General features: G+C 37.2%; 1 long non-coding RNA gene across 1 annotated transcript; it reads left to right on the top strand.

The window, feature by feature from the left end:
- The first annotated feature begins 1,323 nt into the window (after positions 1 to 1,323).
- Positions 1,324 to 9,670, top strand: LOC132045035 (uncharacterized). Its single transcript, XR_009412339.1, has 2 exons — positions 1,324 to 2,003; positions 9,364 to 9,670. It is a non-coding gene; the product is annotated as an uncharacterized LOC132045035 (long non-coding RNA).
- Positions 9,671 to 16,722: the final 7,052 nt, after the last annotated feature.

Here is a 16,722-nt window from a genome sequence, read left to right as displayed (position 1 = left end):
AGAGACATATTTCAACAGTTTTTGAAAAAAGAAATTTTCGTCTAATGTATTCATCTACCTAATTTTGGTACCACACGTTATACCGTCTCTATTTAAAAGAAGACCTCTTTGGCTCGCCACTTATTAAGGTCAAAGCAGTTTGTTTTCCATTTTTTATTTCCAAAATCAGTATGCATTTTCAATTTTTTCAGAAAAAGAGCTTTGGGTGCTAAAGTCAATCTAAATGGCATGTGCACCGTTTGCCTAAGATGCCTAATTCACAATAATGGTTCCAATAATGTTTGTGGGTTTTACAAGTAACGAATACAATACAAATAAGCAAAAATACGAAAATGTAATGAAGTAAAGTGAAATGGGGTGTACCAAACTCAAACCATTTTCACCCATGGTTGAGCCTTCATGTCACTTTTACCCATGACTGGGCCTTCAATATATTAGCTTCCCTTTCTTCTTTTGGACTCAAAGACACTTGAAATTTTTTTCCCTATTGGAGGGTGGTTGGACTTCGGCCCAAGTGGCCATGCAGTGGAGAGGGGAAAAAACAAAAGACCCCGGTTAGTTTATATTTTACTGTTCCTATCACATACATGATATATGCACATAATATACACAACGCATTACTGTTTACAATTCCCATTCTACATATGCACATATATAAGCAACATATGATATTTATTCATAAGCTCATGTGCGGTGCATATGTGGGTTCCATGTCCCCAAACTCAAAACCCAAACTAGGTGGTGGAAAGCCATGTCATCACCCCCCCCCCCCCCTTTATTCCTGATGCCTGGCAAGTTCCAAGAGGTTTCGTGAACCTCCGGCATGGCTGGTCACCAGGGAAGGGTTCAAAGTAGACCTCCCTTTACCTAAACTGCCTCTCAAACAAACACAACTATGGAAGACACAGATCCATGTGTTGACACTCAATTTTGACCCTCATTTCTTCCAATTTATTTCCTTGAGCTTCTAAGTTGGTAATAAATCAAATATTGTATCGTCGCTCCTATTAGTAACTCGATTACTATTATTATTATTATTATTATTATTATTATTATTATTATTATTATTATTATTATTATTATTATTATTATTATTATATTATTTACTATAGCATTTTTTATTTCGTTAAACTTTGAAATATGTCATAATTTATTGAAGTTCTAGCAATTATAGTTTTTTAAGGTATATTAAATAATTTAATTACTTAATACTGATATGTTAATATTACATGGTACTATATAATATGGCTAAAAGAATATATTTTTATTCAACCATGAGGCTCCAAGAAATTCAAAAGAAGGAGAAAAGGCCAACAACTTCTGCCAATTTAAAGACCAAAGCAGCCCAAATGAAACCCATGGTCCAATGTCCAAACTGCAGGCCCAAATATTCCAGATGCCCAAAACTCGTCAGCCCCTTTAGAATATTTCGAAAATACTAGGGTTCCCAATCCCTAATATCCCTATCAGCAGCCGCACACCCCTATCTTTCCATTTCCATTTCTACACAAGAATTCATTATGTTACAACCATGGACAGACCTTGTCCGAGCTATTTTTGTGCAAGAATTATCTCTGTCCACGCTTGAGTTGGCACGTCTCATCGTCTCTTTCCAATTCCATGCTTCAATACGCGCTATAATCATCAAAGACCATAAGTGGTCGAACGATTTTTGGGTAATGTCTAAGCCAAATCACGTGAAGATCTGTTCAAAACACTTTCAACGTTCAGATTTGAACGGTCCATTTGACTTGATTTAAATCCTATACCACTCAAAATCCCGCCCAAAAACCTCAAACCCTAAGCTTGTCCTAAGAATACTAGCATTTGGAGTACTTTTCGAGGACAACTTTTTTTCAGCCGCTACACTTAGCACTAAATCATTGTTTCTCTACCTTACTGTCGAGATTTCACGTCTGAGGACATTCGAGGTCGAAGTCATTTGTGTTGGACATAGATCTGCAATCTAAGACCCCTGCCCCAGTTCACTGCACCCAAAAAAGGTCAGTCCTTTTCTTTATATTGTTATTTTCAATTTGTAGTTAAAATGTAAAAGCCTGAACCAATTATTTATTCATACATTGTTGACATAGACTTCCACTGTTTGTGAAACCTCATTGCTTAAATCCTGTCAATAAATGTTTGTTAAAATGTGAGTGTTCATATGTGTTTATGTTCAGGAAATTAGTGTAGGGATTTCTTTTAGATGCTTACTGTTTCACCTAACTAAATATCTCATGAACATGAATTGTGTGTTATAATGCTTGAGGGGGTAATTTCCTTTGTGGTGCTACTGAAACTTTGGTTGAGTGTGTAGCCTATGTCCTCATCTTACTCACATCTTGGAAAGCATGTTCATCTTTGAGCTTAAAAATACAACAAAGAAAGAATTCTGTTCATGTCCTTTTGTACTTAAAATATGCTTAGATAATATGTAGTTAGCCATTATCCCCCGCCTTGTTGAAATCCCTGCATTTAAAAATCATCTCTTCACGAATTTGTTTTAAGCTAAAATAAAGAATCTTGATCTAATATCCACCATTATCTGCTTTGCATTAATAACCGAGAGCATGTCTGTAGGAAGTTATTTTGTTTCAACATCATGTATTGTAGCATATTTATGAGTGATACTTATTTAGCTCTAGGAGGGGGTATACTGGATTCAGCTAGCAAAATGTTAATGGGTTGAGAAACTTTGAATACCATGCCTTTTATTGTAGTTTGACTAATTTTAAATACCATGCCAATGTTGTTTGAAGTTTGATTTACCCTAAGGTGCTTGACTTGTTGTAGGAAATAATATAGTCAAATCATTTGCTAATCTTTATTTTTTCTTTTTATTTACATGTACACTTTGGAGCAAATGGAGTATTAATTCGGGACTCTCTCAAAACGGAGTCTTAAGATGAGACTCGGTGCTATTACCATACCCGTGCATGGAGTCAACACATTCCACATTTCTTGAACCACACCGGACACGCAAAACCCGTGCATTAGGCGACTTCTCTTTTTATACGTTCACTTTGTTGCCTTTTCCTCTGGTTGTTTTTGTTTATGTGCTTTGGGTTGTTTTTGGTTGGACATACTGCTTAACATGATTAATTAGGAATATTTCACTTAAGCCCCTTTAGAATTTCCACTCTTATTATTAATGGAGAACTTATTCTATCTTATGGAGTATTTACCTCATACATTTAAGACTTTAAAGAATTAGCCAAATATTTGCTAGAGGGTGCGTGTATATGAAGAAAAAATGATTTTTTTACAAACTGTTTTTAAGTGCATCTTTGAAAGTAGATTTTAACTATGTTTCGTATCTTCTGAAGCCTCCATTTTTATCAAGTCCTGGCCTATTGTTATTTAACGAAAGAGAGATTTTAAAGTTACTGTTCGAATTAATATTAGCTATTTGATCAATTAATGTTATTTTCAGTAGTTAAACCAATTGATACTTTAGCAGTGAATTATTTCAAATTTTAGAGATCTTGACTGGTGCTAAAATCGTCTTCTACATCTACTGTCTTAATTAACTTAGCTACTAGTGTCCTTATAAACCTCCTCTTGTAACATTATTAATATCTGCATATAGTTGCAAGCTATTTTCTTAAATAACTAAAAGGCAATATCTATATTTCCTTAGCTTTAATTTCATTAACCTAAGTTTGGCCGGTTAACCGTATTTAAGCGGATCTTAAAGGATGCTTAACCCCTTCCCTTTAGGACAACTAAGAACCCTTACCTAGAATCACATTAGTTAAGTAGACTATTAATCGGAGTTAATTTTTTTAGCATTTACTTAGTTAAAATAGGTGTCCTAATTCACCTTTAAAAATAATTAGGTGGCGACTCCTTAAGTTAAATAATATAGGAATCACCAATATGTTGTACTCTATTTTGACCCGGTTAAAAAGGGGTATAACACTACATACACACACATGGCTCAGAATAAATAGGATAGGCCCAATATACATGTGTATGGAACAACTATCAGCCAACAAGGATGGATGAGACAAGTACAGAAGAGATGAAGTGACTTGAGCATGAAAATGAAAACAATCTGTATGGGCACAGTATAGCCTAGACTAAACTTAAACCAAATAATCACAATAGTGACTGTCACATAAAAACAATGCAATCCTAGACAATATTGAATCAAGTAGATGTGGTAAAGTATAGAGACACACAAGGATAAGGAAAAACCACCCTCTAGGTATAGTTCAATCACAGCAGGTTTGGTATACATGGAGTATATGTAGAACTATCTAAGTATAAGCCACAAATGAGCCTTGACATTTTATGGATAATTCAAGTGAAGATTCTTGCCATTTTTAGAAATTATGTTCCAAAGTCTGAATGATTCCTCTAGAGAAGACAAAGAATAAACAGAAGGAACCAAACTGTAATCTTAACAGGTATGGTGTAACAAAACCAAGTAGGTGAAAATCAGAGTCCTTTTAAAATGGAACATCCCTTTACTGGCATGATACTATATCACTTCTCACAGAACCCAATTCAAGACACAAGCAATAATGAAAACCAAACTAGGATCATTTGTAGAAACAATTGCAAAAAGACTTTAAAGTCATCATGATCCCATATAGAATATAAAAGTTTCAGGTACAAAGAATTACATCTTCATACATAACTTAAGCAGGTAGGAAGGTCAAAGTCCCAGGAATGCACAGAAATTTCACATTTCTAAGTTCAAAGGTTAGAATTTTCCTAACCTTTACTCTTGATTCTATTTCATTTGCAAAAAGGTCTAAATTAGTTTTAAAGGGATGCACCTAATTTAGTTATGGCCTTATCTTTAATCTTCATTTTTTTTTTTAAAACTGGACAAATATCACATATTCTTGACTAACTTTTGATGCTGCACAGAAGGAGAACACATTCTTCTAACATAACCAGATTATGTTCAACTTTATCTTTTACTGGGACTTTGGATTAATGGACTCACAACATATTTCAAAGAAGAAGATGGAAAGGAAGCATGACTTGTTGTCCAAAGTATCACAAAGAAAAGGGTCAAATACACCCCTCAGCCTACACTTCTACCTTGAATGAATGCAAATCATTGACTTCTTTATTTTTTGAGGTATTATTAAGTATTACTATGACTTAGGATACAAGGAGAGAACATATCACCTTTCAAAACACAAGTTGAACCCACATCAATGCACACAGAATCCACATGGGGTCTAAATCATGATCCTAACTTAACCAAATGTTAAAGAGTTTGTCATATATTATCATATCATCTCCATAAAATTCTTTTACCTTATTTTTCAAAAAAAAAAAAGTATTCTCTTTTGAAAATAACTTTTCCTTTTTCCAGTTTTATCACAATTTTCAAATCATTATACATCATCCAACTAGCCCAACCCCTTTTTCTTAAAACACATCAAAACAAATACAACAAAGCCAGGCTATCAGTCCTAATGAACAACTAACAAGTGCACAAAAAGTTTCATCTTTTAGGATTCAATGGACTTAACAGGATGACAAGAAAACACCAAAGGTGCAAATGTAGGAGGTTATACCCCCATAGGCTTGTGAGGGATACCATGACAATATTTTATTTGGGAGAAAAGATAATTGCTTGACCCTTTCTCATTCCTCTCCTAAGATGTCTTTAAAAGACCTTCCTCATCTAGCAAAGTGGTTTTCAACCTCAACCCCTATACTTATGATCTTTTATTACCCTTTATCACATACCAAAAGAGACTGGACAATTTACAAATCAAAGACAAATGTTTTGTTAAGTTCTCAACTACTGTTTTCTTCTTTTTCTATCCGTTCATACTCTTCTTTTACTTAGACAAGCATCATAAGGTTTTTCCCTATCTGTTTCCATCTTTAAGCTCAGCCAAGTTGAAAATCAAGGGTTATTATTACGATATCATCTACTTATGCACACAGAAAAGCAAAGAAAGAATTCATGTCTCAAGACAAAAGCCTCAGACCCCAGACTATTCAGGATTTGGACACATCAAGACCAAGCTGCTTCATTTCATTCTTCTTTTAACACTTAAACTCATAAAATTAGAACACTTATGAGCCTTTATCAAATTAAGACCCACACATGGATGAAGAAACAACACAGATGCAAGAGTATAGCATATTAGTTTATCCTATAATAAACTTACTTCACTCTTTAGATAAAACAACTAATGAGGGCAAGACCAACAGGAGGAAATCACAAATAGAAGGAGAGACCTCTTTCCTAGGCACTACCTCATTCCATTCTTTTTATATTTTTCCAGTTTCAACATGATCATGACTGAGTTACATATTGACAACCAACCTATTAGCAAGTTACCATCTAGATTAACTTTGATTAGTCTTCAAATGAGAGCTTAATCCTATAGTTCCTATAGTTAGTCACTTCTTTTCATTTTCACTTTTCCTTTTTTTTTTTTTTATCAAACTCTGCACATTTGCGAATAAATTGCTTGCAGGTGAGGGGTTTATGACATGGACTGCACAGAACAAGTTATGGAGTCTGCAGGTTTAAGCAAACAAATCCAGATAAGAAAATAAGCCTTGATCAATTCAAAGAAAAGAACAAATTTCACATTAAAGTCCCTTAGTCATATTAGTTCTGGGATTTGCCACAAATAATAGACAGTTAGTGCACCTTTGCTACAAATCACAAGTAATTACACATAGCCTAGCCTACATTAGATGATAATACAACCACAGATACTGCCATGAACGGTTTATCAATTTACAATTTAAAACATGAACTTGATACCCTTTTGTTTTAGTATTAATTGACAAACCAACAAACCATTGATTTATCTTGTCTTGTGTTATTCTAAGTGAGCAAGATCATGTAAGAGGAAAGGAACGAAGAAATAAGGTAATCTATTGTTATATCTTCAAGGATTCAGCAAACAGGTTTAAATCCTACCTAAATGTTTATTCACTTATTTAGTTTAAAAGAAAGAGAATACACCAGGAGTTGTGTAAAAATCAACTTGTCAAGTTCAAACAACCACAATTAAGACTTTGACAAATGACTTCACTTCACAAAGGGGCAGTTCATGACTGATTAGCAAAGTATGGGACTTCTAACTATAATCACAGGCACATATTACAAGTAAACTACCCACAATCATCTAAATCAACACATAGACTGTCTCATTTCTTTTTAAAATAAGTTGAACTTCCCTATGTAGATTCTGCTTAGGATCATAATCAATGAACCAACAAAGCATTCAAGAAAAAAAGGAAAGGGATTTTCAAAAGAACTTCACACACACTTCTTTATAGTGAATATAGAACCTTAAGATCACATGAACAAACAAAACCAATAAGTGATTCAAGCAGCCTACTTCTTAAATGAATTTCACCATAACCTTTACACTAATTCCTACTGTGTTTGCATGTTACACCTTGCATTTTTAGAGAATGAGCATGCCACGTACTTCACTGTATTAATGAAGTATCAGAGACATCCCATGAAGTTTTGGAAGGTACAAGCTATGGGAAGTTCGTAGCAATGAGGTAAAGGATGAATTACGATCTCGTAAGTCGTAACCAGAACGGATAACCTTGAAACCAAAGGACATGATCATTATTAAGTATTATTAATAATAAATATCATGTATGGAGAGTTTTGGAAGATTCCGGGACCAAGAAAATCTAAGAAAATAAGTTTGTCAAAAATTTGGAAAAAAGTTGGCAGAATTTTGGGTCAAATTTGGAGGGGTATATCTCCAGGTATATTAGGAGTTTTAAGGTGTTTGAAAATCCTAAAATAAAGTTCATCGAGTCTAGTTTCCAACGCAACAAACAGCTCGTCAAAACTACATCGGAGTAGGGAGTTATGGCCATTTTAAGATAACCCATCCAAGCTGCCAAATGGCTTCCGCAGGTCCCACTTGGGAAAGTCGGTGGAACCGACTTATGAGGGGTATAAACACCCCCATAAACCCCATTTTTTCAGCATTTTACACTTCCATGAGTTCTAGAAATCTCTTAACACACTCCCCAAACATTTATAGCCCATTAAATCAAGGATGTAACAAGATTACACCAAACTAGTCCATGAAAGGTGTTTGTTCTTGCTTCTACTTGATGTTGTGGGGAGTTTGGTCTTGAAGAAAGTTGGTGTGGCTAAATTTCTTCAAGTATAAGGTATGTTCTTTATCCTATCTCTTATGTTGAGTTGATTTGAAGGTTTAGCAAGTCTTAAAAGTGAAAATAGTTATGGAGGAAAGGTCATAAAGTGTTGTGTTGTAGTTGTTGTGTTTATGGACTGTTTTGAGCATGGTGCGGCCGTGTGGTTGGGCTGATTTACAGATATATGTATGGTATCTAATGTTGTTAGTGTGTTGATGAGATTATGCTCCTTGATTGGGAAGAAAGGAAGTGTACATTGTTGTTGTATGTTGAAAAACATCATGTGGGATGTTTTATGGAATATTTTGGTATTGATGATGATGTAGTTGATATTAGTATTTCTATTGTTGTTGTTTTGTTGGTATTGTGATTTCGGACTAGGAATATAAACAGGGGAGATCTTTATAATTTACAGATTTTAAAAGGAATTAATTTGAGGGCTTAAGACAAGCATATGACGATAAGCCTAATAATAATATGAATTCTCTTGAATGTAGATTTACGAACTTGGGAGGATAAGCATTAGATAGTTAAAGTTAAGGCGACCGAAAAGGTATGTTAAGGCTGCTCCTTCTTTTCTTGGCATGTTTCCACATATGGTAGGAGCGTGATAAACCTTATGACTCGAGATTTTTCAAAGTAGATCTTGTCATATTGTTGTCTAGTTTTCGAGTGTTATGTTATTCTTTACGGGGGCCCCTTCCTATGTCCTGGAGTTCATAGAGAGACAGAAGAGACATGTTACAGAGTCGGTACTTTTCAGCACATGCACGATATACATATACTTACATTTTATATTACCTGGCCTATGAGCCACGGAGTTATTACCTGGCTTATGAGCCACAGAGTTATTACCTGGCCTATGAGCCACGAAGTTATTACCTGGCCTATGAGCCACGGAGTTATTACCTGGCCTATAAGCCACGGAGTAATTACCTGACCTACGGGTCATGGAGTTATTACCTGACCTACCAGTCATGGAGTTGATTATACCTGGCCTATGAGTCATGGAGTTATCTATGCCTGACCCTCGGGTCACGGAGTTATACCTATAGAGTTGTGTTATCTTGTCTCAGATGAAAGGCAACCTAGGTAGAGTACTTCCAGATGTTTTCTTGAAATATCCAGAGTATAGCTTGTTACTTTATTTCAGCTGTTACCTTGTCTTACATATTCGGTACATTATTCGTACTGGCGTCCCTTTGTCTGGGGGCGCTACATTCATGCCTGCAGGTACTGATCGATAGGCGGATAGACCTCCTAAGTAGGCGTAATCATATATCAGCTGATTGGTGAGCTCCCTTTCTATTCGGAGTTGCCAGGTCCTTTGGAGTTTTCCTTTTTCACTCCAGATTGTATGGTATAGTCACACATATCCCTAGAGGCTTGTAGATGAGTCTTGTACATAGTATGTCGGTGTGATAGCCTTGTCGGCTTGTATATGCCTGTTGGATGTTGTTGGTTTTGTACGATTAAAGCAGCCCCCTCGGCTTGCTCATATATATATATATATATATATATATATATATTGGGTGTGCGCCCGATCCGTACGAGACGATCGATTTTTATATATCTCCAGATTGGACATTATCAGTTTAAGTTGGGGGTCACTCCCCAGGGTTTCAGATTTAGAGTGGTTCACTCGGGCCTAGTTTGGCTTCGGGTGCCGGTCACGCCACCCCGGAATTGGGGCGTGACATTACATCAAATAAAGCACATGTTAAGCATAGAACCAAATAAGGCATACTTAGCAATTAAGCACCATCATTAATAGATATCAAAACATACTTAAACTAGGCAGAATACTAAATAACAAAATGAAATGAAATGAATTAAGGTTTACCTTTCATGTGCGCAACCAAGAAAAGAACGGATTTGGGAGCCTCTGTGCTTCCAAACCTCAGCAAACCAGCCACACACGAAAATAAATAAAGTAAGGGCCAATATTTTAACTAAAAAAAACCCAAATATTCAGTCTAGGTTTTAAAATTCTTTTACTAAGAAGTTTTTTTGAAAAAATCTGAGTTTTTTCAACTTTTTTTTCTCTCAAATCTCTCTATATTTTTATCTACTATTTTTTCACCTTTCAAAACTTGTTCTTGTACGAGGGTTGGGGTAACCCCAAAAGTTCAACTGAAACCAAACAACCACGATGTGGGACAAAACCCCTTTCTTACAATCAAACCCAATAGACAACAAATCGACGATCCAAATCTAAGGTAAGCTGACATACGGTCAGATCTGACCCTTTTTGGATCGATCTGACCCAATGAACATGAACCAATAACAAAAATGAAAAAAATAAACTTTAAAGTATGGATAATGATGATTTTGACTAAAATATGAAAATAGCGGGTAAATAAAGGATTTATACCATATTCGGGTAAGAGAGAATCATGGAATCGAGTGAATCTTTTGATATTTCACCATAAAGAGCATACAAATGCTGTGCATGTCAGCGTACGTCTGTGAATATGCCATTTTTGGCATGAGAGAGACGAGGGAGAGACATGGTGGCTACTAGGGTTTCATGAGAAAGAGAGAGAGAGAGAGAGAGAGAGAGAGAGAGAGAGAGAGAGAGAGAGAGAGAGAGAGAGAGAGAGAGAGAGAGAGAGGGGGGGGGGGGGGGGGGGGGGGGAGGGGATGAAAAAATGAAATAAAGGGGTGTGGGGTATACCTATTGTGCGTTTAAAAACGAATTGGGTCGGGTCTCAGCCTGGTCTTGGGCTGGACTCAGTCCAAATTCTGAATTTAATTAAACGGCCTTGTAAGTTCATGTATACACCAAGTGTATACATATATATATACCTCATATATATATGTATACTTGGTGTATACATTTTGTATATCTAATACCTAAAAACAAATAATTAGAAAGAATATTAAAACTGAAGAAAATTTTAATTACGGGAAAAATTAGGCCGTAATTATTTTATTAAAATAATTTTAAAAAGTCGGTCAAATAGTTAATGGGCCTAAAATGGCCTTAATTAATTATCCTAGCATAATTATTTCAATTATGGCCTTTTAAACAATTTTTGGAAATTAAATTAATAAAATGTTAACAGGCTGATTTGCAAAACAACTCTAATTTCTTTAAATTATGAACTGACTAAATTAATTATGGCCAATGCAAAAAATATATTTATATAAAAGGATCAATTTTGCAATAATTATCACTTAATTAATTAATTAATTAGCCAAATTAAAACACTTAAGGACAATTATGCCTATTTTGACAAATCATGCAGATTATATCAAAATCAGAAGTTTAAAAGGTTAAATAGTTAATTGCTTAAATTATTCAAACTTTCAAAGATAAAATAAAAAGGAAAGAAGTATTTGCAAAATAATTAATAAGAACCCTTCCTCTATCTCTCTTTTTCTTTTTAAATAAATTTAACAAAATCTCATAAAATATCATGAAAATGCTCATTAATCTCTGAATAAAATTTATGATGCATGAAAATCCCTTTTTTGTTAATTAAGGGGAAGAAATATTGATCTGGACAATTTATAAAAATCATTTAAGGCTTTTAAAAATGCTCAGCTCATTTATTTATTATCTGGGGACTCTGAGTGATTGAAATAAATTACGGGAGGTAAAAAATTAGGTATCAACAACTGCTCCTTCGGTGTTCGGGGATGGCGGGACCATCTCTGTGCAACGAAATTTGACTAACCCGGCTCATCTTACCCTTTGTTTCCATGCAATTTTCACATATGTGGCCGGACCCTGGTCTCTGAGTTTCCTACATATCTCATGTCATATGAGAATTCAGGACGCTTATAGTTCGACTCAACTAAAGACCTTCAAGTGATATGGGAGAAACTATTCGGGGATCCCAATATCGTGATTTGGTTTCTCCGGAAGACTGTTAGAATGTGACCGACTGTCGGGGCTTGAGTTTGCCTACTGTCACGACCTATTTTGCCTAAGTCGTGCGGGCACGACCTATTTATGCCTAAGTAGTACATAATGCTAATACGTAAGCGGGACATAAAGCACTTACCTTGATGACCTTAAGTAAGATTTCAAAGACATTCGATGTTAGACGAGAAAGTTGCCAAGAGAAGGCAAGGCATACGATAGGTATCGACAAGAGAATTATGAGTAACAAGTTGATGACGACTTAATGATGTTTGGGGAAGAGTTAACGTCCCTTAGATTGTTAATGAAGTGTTAAACAAGTTTTAAGAAGGTTCCATAAGGATTGGAGATCGAACATAGTGAAGAGAACAAGTTCGATGGATGTCTTGATAAGGAATTATACGGCAAAGACATTATGTTACGAAAGTTGCCACCGTATAATGTTATATGAGTACGGACCGTAAGAGTTATAACCAGATTGTTAATGAGGTCATAAACAAGTACTAAGAAGGTTCCATAAGGATTGGAGATCGAACGAAGTGACGAGAACAAGTTCGGTGGATCGATGGGTTATACGGCTCATTATATGGACCGTATAATGTCCCCCTCACTTTGGAAGATTGGTGGGATTATACGGTCAGTTATACGGACTGTATAAATTTATACGGCCCGTATAATGGACCGTATAACGGTCACAGAGGCGAATGAAAGGAAGGTCCATTTCACGGTCACTTATACGGACCGTATAAGTTATACGGACCGTATAAGTGTCCGTATAATGTCCCGACAGATCAGATTTTTGGGTTATTAAAAAGAGGACCAAGTTCATTATTTCATTTCCATATTTCACACCTTCTCTCTAGAACTCTCTAGAACATTTCTCCCACACAAATTCAAGAGATATTAGTGATCATCTACATCAAACTAAGTGAATCAAGTGTAAGAAACCCATTAAAGTTCATCCAAAACAAGAAATCCAAGTGAAGGTGAAACTAGGGTTTTTCTCAAGTGAAGTGTTTGCACCCAAGGTTCATTCCTACACCATCTAAGGTAAGTTTTATGACATTTCCTTGTTGTTTAAGTTTTGAAAGTTATTTGAAAGTTGAAACACTTGGATTATATATAGGAAATGGGTCATGAATGTGGGAATAGTGTCACTTTTGAGTAAATGTTTGGATTGAGTTATGATTCTTGATACATTATGATTATAATCATGTTATAAATGATATTGAGAACATGGAATAGACCTTGTATATGAATGAACGAAATTGTGTGATATGACCATGAATATGGATGAATTGAAGTGAATTGAGAAGTAAGGATAATGTAGTTGAATAAAGGCTATTGTGATGATATTGTGAATATTATTATTGATGTTTGGGAGTTGATATATGATATGGAGGAAGTCGTATAAATAAAGGAGATGCTGTCCAATTTTCTCTAGCTTTAGTCATGTATGCTAAGCTATCGATTCTCTAATGTTAGTATAACTCTAATGAAGGTAGAAACGTGAGCATTGAAGAAGCACGTGCAAGTGATAGAATAGTTGAACGGAAAGGTATGTAAGGCTAACCCTTCTTTCATAAGGCATGGTTCTTTGGCCAAATATCTATCCTTCTATGAGCCTACGATATTCTCTAATGATCCTATCTCTAAAAGCTACTAAGCTTATGATTCTCGATATGATACGATTGTACTAAGTTCCTTATACGACGAGTAATCCTTTAAGGATAGATGTAATGAATGACGATAATAAAAAGGCTAAAGATGCTTATGAGCTTATATGTATATGTGCCCATGTGTGGCTATTATGAAACCCCGAGCTTATATGGCCGGGTAGAATATAGTATATATGTATATATATAATGCGCGCACCACTGCAGTTGGGTACGGATAACCCCGAGCCTTGGTAGGGCCAGGTATGTATGACACTGAGCCTTGGTAGGGCCAGATATGTGAAACACCGAACCTTCGTGGTCGGGTATGCTATATAAATGCTATGTATATGACATCAATATGAGTACGAATATGCTAAGTATATGTAAATGTTATGTAAAGGCTATGTATATGTAAAGTGTATAAGATGTAAATGATATGAATATGAGTATGAATGGAAATATGAATACGAATACGAAAATGGATACGAAAGGTAAATGAGTACGGATATGGATGTATGTACACGGATACGCAATAGAAATGGAATGTCCCTATGGAAAGCAAGTAAGTGCTATGACGATGATACTATTATCTCCCATCCTATGTTATTTCATATGTTGTCTATTATGCTTTCATATTGATATTGATCATGCTTTACATACTCAGTACATTCTTCGTACTGACGTCCTTTTGTTTGTGGACGCTGCGTCATGCCCGCAGGTGGCCAGGGAGACAGACTTGATCCATAGCTATATTTCTCAGGGACTACATAGCGGAGCTCCATTTCATTCGGAGCTACAACTTTTGGTATAGATTCTTTTGTGTACATATTTATGGGCACGGCGGGGTCCTGTCCCGCCTATATGATATGACGTACTCTTCTTAGAGGCTCGTAGACATGTGTATATGGTTAGATATGTTTGGCCTTGTCGGCCTATATTTTGGGATATTATTTTGTTAGCCTCGTCGGCTTATGTACATTTATATGGGCATAGATGTTAATGATGATATAAGTGAATTGTCGCCCAATGAGATTAGAATGATGATGAATGAAAAGCATGATTTAACTATGTGGCTCACCTAGATGTGATGTGAAAGTATGTTAAGAGGTGCCCGGGTGGGTTAGCACCGGGTGCCCGTCGCGGCCCTCCGGTTGGGTCGTGACAAAAGTGGTATCAGAGCAGTTCAGTCCTAGGGTGTGTCTACGAGCCGTGTCTAGTAGAGTCTTGGTTATGGGTGTGTTGCGCGCCACACTTATAAACAAGAAGTGCGGGCATTTTAGGAATGAATGACCTTCTTTCTTCATAAGAATCGTGCGATAGAGCTATGATATAAGAACTTCTTGTTCCTTAACCGTGTGTTGTGTATTTCAGAAATGCCTGTAAAGAGAAAGGCTACAGCAGCCCAAAAGGGCAAGACGGTGGCAGAAAAGCGGGCCGAAAGAGCACCGCCACCGGTAGTAGAGGAAAGTGAGTCCCAGAGTGCGGCTCAATCTCAGTCCTCCCGTTCAGTGCCTATATTAGAGGAGCGTGAGGGAGCCTCAGCCCCAGCTCCAAAGACCTCCGGTTCCTCCACCGGATGCTTCAGGCCAAGATGTAAAAGAGGCCATTCATTTGCTTACTCAATTGGTTGCTGCCCAGACTCAGCGGCAAAGTTCAGGGCAAGGTGATAGGGCTGTTAGTGCAAGGGCCCGTGATTTCATTAGTTTGAACCCTCCGAAATTCTTTGGATCAAAGCCGGATGAGGACCCTCAAAATTTTATTGATGGTATGTTGAGGACGCTTCGGTTGATACATGCTTCGGACACCGAATCGGTGGAGTTAGCGTCCTATAGATTGAGGGATGTTGCGGTTCATTGGTACACGGTTTGGATGGCTTCACGGGGAGCCAATGCACCTCCTCCGGTATGGCAAGAATTTGTAGATGCATTTCTCCGACATTATTTGCCTCCAGAAGTTCGGCGAGCTAGAGCCGACAAGTTCTTAAATTTGAGGCAAGGAGCATGAGTGCTCTAGAGTATAGTCTCCGCTTCAATTCTTTGGCTAGGTATGCTTCGGCCATGGTAGCGGATATGGGTGACCGAGTGCACCGGTTTGTGAAAGGCCTAGGGCCACATTTGATGGATAGGTGCTTGATCGCGTCCCTTCAGGACAATATGGATATTTCACGCATCCAAGCCCATGCTCAAAATTTAGAAGAAAGCCTACAACAACAAAGAAGTGAGCGTGAGCATGATAGAGGGCATAACAAGAGGGCTAGATCTTCGGTCCGATGAGTGAGTATAGAGGCGGGCACACGCATGCTTTTTTCGAGGCATTCGGGCCATTCTATGATTAGTGCGCCTCCACGATTTTCGTGCCGAGATTTGATAGATCTACTCATCCCGGCCGAGTCGAGCTTTTCGGGATCTCGGTTTAGAGGTGATTCGGGTCGGCGAGGCCACCCGTACCACGATGTTCCCGGTGTGGGAAGTTACATTGGGGTCGGTGCGAGATTGGGTTCGAGGTTTGCTATTCATGTGGTCGACCGTGCCATATTATGCGTGATTGCCCCTCGCCGGTGGTAGAGGTAGGACCCGGCCTTCGTGGTCGATAGCCGGATCTTCATCATCTATACGCCCTATGGGGCCGGTTCACATGCGCCGCCGGCCATGGTAGAGGCAGGGGAGAGTCCCCGCCTAGCGGTCCTCGACCGTATTTATGCTTTGGCTGGACGCCAAGATCTTGAGTCTTCTCCTGATGTTGTCACAGGTATATTATCGGTATTTTCTCATGATGTATATGCTTTGATAGATCCGGGCTCCACATTGTCATATGTTACTCCATATATTGCGGGTCGGTTTAGAGTCAAACCGGAGTCGATCAAACCTTTTGAGGTGTCCACACCCGTTGGTGAATCGGTAATAGCTAGCCGAGTATATAGAAATTGTGTAATTGTGATTTGTGATCGTCGTACTATGATTGACTTGCATGAGTTAAAAATGGTGGATTTTGATGTTATTATGGGCATGGATTGGTTGGCTTCTTGCTACGCCAATGTTGATTGTAGAATGAAAATGGTTCGCT

Source organism: Lycium ferocissimum, unplaced genomic scaffold (genome assembly GCF_029784015.1).
Source record: "Lycium ferocissimum isolate CSIRO_LF1 unplaced genomic scaffold, AGI_CSIRO_Lferr_CH_V1 ctg593, whole genome shotgun sequence".
Classification (NCBI taxonomy): Eukaryota; Viridiplantae; Streptophyta; class Magnoliopsida; order Solanales; family Solanaceae; genus Lycium; species Lycium ferocissimum.
Note: the sequence above shows the minus strand (reverse complement) of the source record. Positions and strands in the feature narration are given on the sequence as shown.